Source organism: Silene latifolia, chromosome Y (genome assembly GCF_048544455.1).
Source record: "Silene latifolia isolate original U9 population chromosome Y, ASM4854445v1, whole genome shotgun sequence".
Taxonomy (NCBI): Eukaryota; Viridiplantae; Streptophyta; class Magnoliopsida; order Caryophyllales; family Caryophyllaceae; genus Silene; species Silene latifolia.
In genome coordinates, this window is record NC_133538.1 from 400,138,163 (window position 1) to 400,143,844 (window position 5,682).

The following is a 5,682-nucleotide window of genomic DNA, read 5'->3' on the forward strand; positions in this document are numbered from 1 at the left end:
GCTCCGTTAGTTTGGGGATGTTAAGGGGATGATCGATGTCGTTTGATCTTGTATTTGTCCAGCAAGGCCTGAGTTTCCGCCCGGAAGTGAGAGCCTTGATCGCTGATGATTTCATGGGGTACCCCATATCTGCAGATGATGTTGTTTTGGATGAACTTGGCCACTTGTTTGGCGGTCAGGACTGCATATGACTGTGCTTTTACCCATTTGGTGAAATAGTCGATGGCGACGAGGACGAAACAATGCCCCTTGGTGCCTACCTAGTTAACTTTCCCGATGATGTTGATGCCCCAGGTCGAGAAAGGCCAGGGTAATGTCATGGTGTATTAAAGGGATGGTGGTATGTGCTGTATGTTGGCGAAGATTTGGCAATTGTGGCAATGTTTGACGTAGTTATGGCAATCGGCTTCCATGGTGGTCCAGTAGTAACCTAGCCGCATGATTTTTCGGGTAAGCATCATTGCGCTCATGTGAGGGCCACATTCTCCGTAGTGGACCTCTCCCATGACTTTTTTGGCTTTGTGATGGTTAATGCAAAGGAGGAGAATCCCTTGGGGGTGTTCTTTTGTATAATTGATTTTGGTTTATCACGAATTGTGATGCAAGTAAACGGATGGCTTGGTACAAATGTTCGATATAGCTTTCCTCGTCGTTGTTGATGGCACAAATATGAGCTGGCTCGCTCCTTCTCTCGACACATAGGGGCATCGATGTCATGTCGTCAGGTATGTTGACGAGCGCGGCAAGTTTTGCCAGGGCATCATCAAATTGATTTTCCTCTCGCGGCAAATGGAAGTAGTCGACTTGGTCGAAGAACTCGGCCTCTTGATTGATCTTTGCTCGGTATGGAGCTAAGCTGTCACTTGGGATTTTCCATGATCCGGACACCTGAATGATGATGGGCGAGGAATCGCCGTGGACCCTCAGTCTTTTGATGCCATGTGTGATGGCTGCTTGTAGGCCGATGAGGCATGCTTCATATTCAACGGCATTGTTGGTGACGACGAAGTCTAGATTGTCTGAGATGGGAACATGTTCTCCCTCTGGTGATATTAAAAGGATTTATACCCCGAAGCCTCTCAGATTAGATGCACCGTCGAAGTATAAGTCCCATGCGTCAGAGTCGGCACAAACGATGTCTTCGTCAGGAAGTGACAATGTGTCGGTCGTTGTGGACCGTGTAGCTGAGCATGTAATGCATCAGCTTCTTTGTTGACCATACTAGGGCAAGGCATGTCTTTTCCAGTTGGGTGTACCTTGTCTCGTACTCAATGAACTTTTTGCTAATGTAGTAGATGGCTCGTTCTTCGCCGTCAACTGTTTGTGCTAGCATTTCTCCCATGGCTGTGTCGGTAACAGTCAGGTATAAGGATAAAGGAATCCCCGGTTGAGGTGGCATGAGGACAGGAGGCTTGGATAGGATTTCCTTTATCATGTCGAAGGCTTTTTGACAGTCGTCGTCCCAATCGGTGTGATCGAAGGCGCGAAGCTTCTTGAATATTGGTTCACAAATCATGGTGAGCTTGGCAATGAAGCGGCTGATGTATTGGACCTGACCGAGAAATTCCCGAATCTCCTTTTCGTTCTTAGGCCGTGGCATTTGTTGGAGGGTTTTGATTTTGGTTGGATCAATCTCATTGCCTTTTTGCTGACGACATGTCCCAAGAGTTTTCCGGAGGTGACCCCCGAATGCACACTTATGAGGATTTAGTCTCATGTTATATTTCCACAGACGAGCGAAGAATTTCCGAAGGGCACTGATGTGGCCGTCCCGTTCTCTTGACTTGACGATCATGTCATCGACATATACCTCTACCTCCTTGTGCATCATATCATGTAGGAGAGTGGTAGCGATTCTTTGATAGGTTTCTCCGGCGTTGATGAGACCGAAAGACATGACCGTGTCGCAATATGCACCCCACTGCGTAGTGAATGCAGTCTTGTGCATGTCTTCCTCAGCCATTTTAATCTGGTTGTACCCAGCATACCCGTCCATGAAGGATAGGAGGGCGTGCTCGGCAGTATTGTCCACCAGAATGTCAACATGTGGCAAAGGGAAGTCGTCCTTTGGACTTGCCTTGTTCAGATCCCTGAAGTCGACGCAAACCCGAATTCTTCCATCTTTCTTCTGCAGGCACAATGTTGGCCACCCGGTCGAGTATTCGACACTTTGATGAAACCACCTTGACTTTTTATCCACTTCTTCCCTGATTTTCAGGGCCCATTCAGGACGCATTCGACGCAGCTTCTGCTTCACAGGTTTAGCTCCGGGCTTAATGGGTATCCGGTGCTCCGCAATTTCCCTGTCAATCCCAGGTATATCTCTGTAGGACCAGGAGAATACGTCCTTGTATTCGTGGAGGAGGTCAATAAACTGTTGTCTTTCCGAGGGGTCCAGGTGTTGGAGCTTGTGTCCTCCATAAATTAGTGTGATAACATTTGTAAATCTCTTACAGGTTCACAAGGGTATACTTCGTATATTTAATCAGTTGATTAACTTTTACCTAATAACGGTTGGCTTGCTAGAAAGTTTGACGTTATTATCATACAGATGGCGGTGATCAACTGGTTCCTAAAGGTCACACCTATAGGATGTGTTTGAGAAATGTGGTTATAGAAATATAATCACACTACTACAAAATAAGCCAAAGAAACCGGTTAAAAATAGCCTTAGAAACCGGTTTTTAACCGTCTCTAGCCCATAGGTGTCATAGCCTAAGAGACCGGTTATTTAAAACGGTTTCTTTGATTATTTCAAAGAGACCAGTTGTGTGCTAAAACCGGTTTGTTTGATTATTTCAAAGAAACCAGTTGCCTGTAAAAACCGGTCTCTTTAATTATTTCAAAGAGATCGGTTATTGACCAAAACCAGTTTCTTTGATCTTATGTTTGAAACCAGTGATTGAATAAAACCGGTCTCTTAGACTTTTCTTCGAAACAAAAAAAAATACCATTCGATAAATTAAGACCTAGATAATTTTAATCAAAAAAATAAAATTAGATTACATCATCACCATAAACATATAAATCAGTAAGTCTTATAAATTTTTGAAATATGATACAAATTCATATAAATTGATCCACAATTATTAAAAAGAATAAATCTAACAAAATAAAAAGACTCTGAGTTAAGTTTGTCGTCAGAATCATACAATCATCTCATCTGTACCCAACTTGGAGTCTTCAAATGGGTCGTCCTTGGCCTGGATGTACGGAGGAAAAACAAGCAGCTTGACTGGGATTCATCAAAGGAGTCGTTGCTGGCCTTGCATCGGTGATGTTAATACTGTATAGTGAAAAAAGCAAGCAATATTATGAGCTCTATGACCAAGGACCAAAACATGAAGGGAGGCTATACGGTGCAACACGTGAAGATGTACTTAAACTTGAGGAGCACATTCACAGGATCACTTGTAAAAACGACCAGGATTTAATAGTTAATAAACCATATTTTTTTCCGCGATGTCCAATCAATTTCTGGATTTAAACAGATTTAAACAATAAATGTTAATGACAATATATATAAACTCTGATATGGCTGAATATTTTCATGCTCATACATTTTTGAACTCACACTCACGCTTAAGCTAATGGTTATATTATCGAGATTTGTTATACGCTCAATAATTTTTTGAATAATGGGACATAAATTACACTCCTTGTATACCAAAAATTTTTAGTGGATGCCACCTGATGGGCCAGCGAAAAAAAACTTGTAACAATCACAAACTCAATGTCGATACAACAAATGGTCACTACTTACAATTGCCTTCTGCAATTATTCCATCCTGAAACCTTCTAAGCTCAGCTTCCCTTCCCCAAATTTCCCAAATCTTTCAACCTAAATCACGAAAAATAGTAGAGCTTAGCGCACCAAAAACAAAGAGAGCTAGGGGCTACATATTTGAAAGTTAAGCATGAGCAAGTGAAATTAACTTTACTTTATGCTCTGAAATTGGTAAAATTGAGTTTCAATAATCATTGGTACTTTGGTAGTCTAGGTGATCACTTAAAGTAAAAGGACAACAAGAGCTAGGAAGGACAAAGGAGTAAGAACGAGGACAAGTACAACAGTGAAAGTCTAAAGAGGGATGAGGATGGCATAAGGTCCTTTGTACTGTGTAATGTCGGGAGGTCATCCCCTCGCTAAGTCAGAGCAAAGATGCTAGGCATCAGATTATTGAGGAATGCAATGCATTCATTCTGTACAACTCTAGCAATGAAACTGGTGGTGAACTGCCATTAGTCATACATATAAATGTGAAGAAATAATAAATTCACAAGTTTATGTCTATCTACATTTGAATTAATTAAATTACTAATTTCAACATTCATCTGATTAAACAACCTAATAATCTAATGCGTTAAATGGAGGAAACACAACTTACACACATAATTGAAACAAACAAAATTTATGAACCAATAATGTCAAGGGTGACCTCACTTCAAAATATGGACTGCAATCAACCACACACTATTTGGAATTTTCGGCTCTACCATAATACATAATCTCAACAATCAAATTTGACACAGGTTGCAACATATTCGTGCCACTATACCCGATCAACTATGTTTGATAATTTGATATGTCCATCTAATTCTCAACTAAATGACCAAATTTCATGGAGCTGTTACCTCATAAATGACAAAATTTCATGGGATGCTCAATTTTGTTATAGGTACAAGATGGTGCAGGCATGGAAACTCAAGGGCATGTAGGGAAAATGTTGAACTACAGATAAATAGATCAAAATATTTTCATGTCTCCAACATACTCCATATCTATCTTTCTAGGGTTCTGTATTAGCAGCATTATTAAAAATCACGTAAGCCGCAGCAGAAACGGAATTAGACACCCCCCTTGATCTTGTACCTACGAATAAAAAGTCGGAAACTTTGTCGTCGGGAACAATCTTAAAAACATGAAGACCAGCTTTAAGACTGAAATGCATTTTCCCAAATAACAGAAGGTAGATATCAACAATAATAGAATTAGCTAGCGATTTAGAAAGCCTTGTGTTAATTCATTCATTGTGACAAACCATCGAATAGTTAGAGTGCATTACAGAAGCCATAACTCTAAATTGGAATTGCGGTTAAATATAAATCTAATTCACTTAACTCTAAATATAATTAAACAAGAACTGTTAAAGATTTCAATGAATTAATTAAAATCGAAGAAGATTAATACCTAGGATTGGCGATGGACGGTCTGAAGATCTAGTCGCTGTTGTTGAAAGAACATTGACTTGGAAGTGGCATAGTGGTGATGAGAGACCAACGAGATTCCGAACTGCTGACATCGCGGTGGTGATGGCTGGTTGAGCGAGAGAATAGAGGAAGTCAGGTGTAAGCAGTGATACGGATGAAGATAGAAGTATCTAAGTTTATGTGTATTGAGATGGTTATTCGAGAAACTCCCGCATTGCCTCATTATATCAAAATATATGACACCAGGTTTGTTTTAAAACGGTTTCATATACTTCCTCCATTCAACTCCACTCTACCTATTTCACTTTTGTACACTATTCACAATTGTGTATTCAATTTCGATTTTCTCTCGATACGTAAGTAGAAATATATTCATGTGTGATCTTGTTTGATTCGTCTTTACGAGTACATTAAAAATATCTAACTTTTATCATTTTTGCAAATACGTAGCTAATGATATTTAGCGCGTAA

The 5,682-nt window shown here is 40.3% G+C and overlaps 1 long non-coding RNA gene across 1 annotated transcript; it reads right to left on the reverse strand.

Moving 5' to 3' along the window:
* Positions 1-2,948: 2,948 nt before the first annotated feature.
* On the reverse strand, positions 2,949-5,447 carry LOC141626215 (uncharacterized). Its single transcript, XR_012535839.1, has 3 exons — positions 5,192-5,447; positions 3,764-3,841; positions 2,949-3,286 (listed from the first exon to the last, which is right to left on the reverse strand). It is a non-coding gene; the product is annotated as an uncharacterized LOC141626215 (long non-coding RNA).
* Positions 5,448-5,682: the final 235 nt, after the last annotated feature.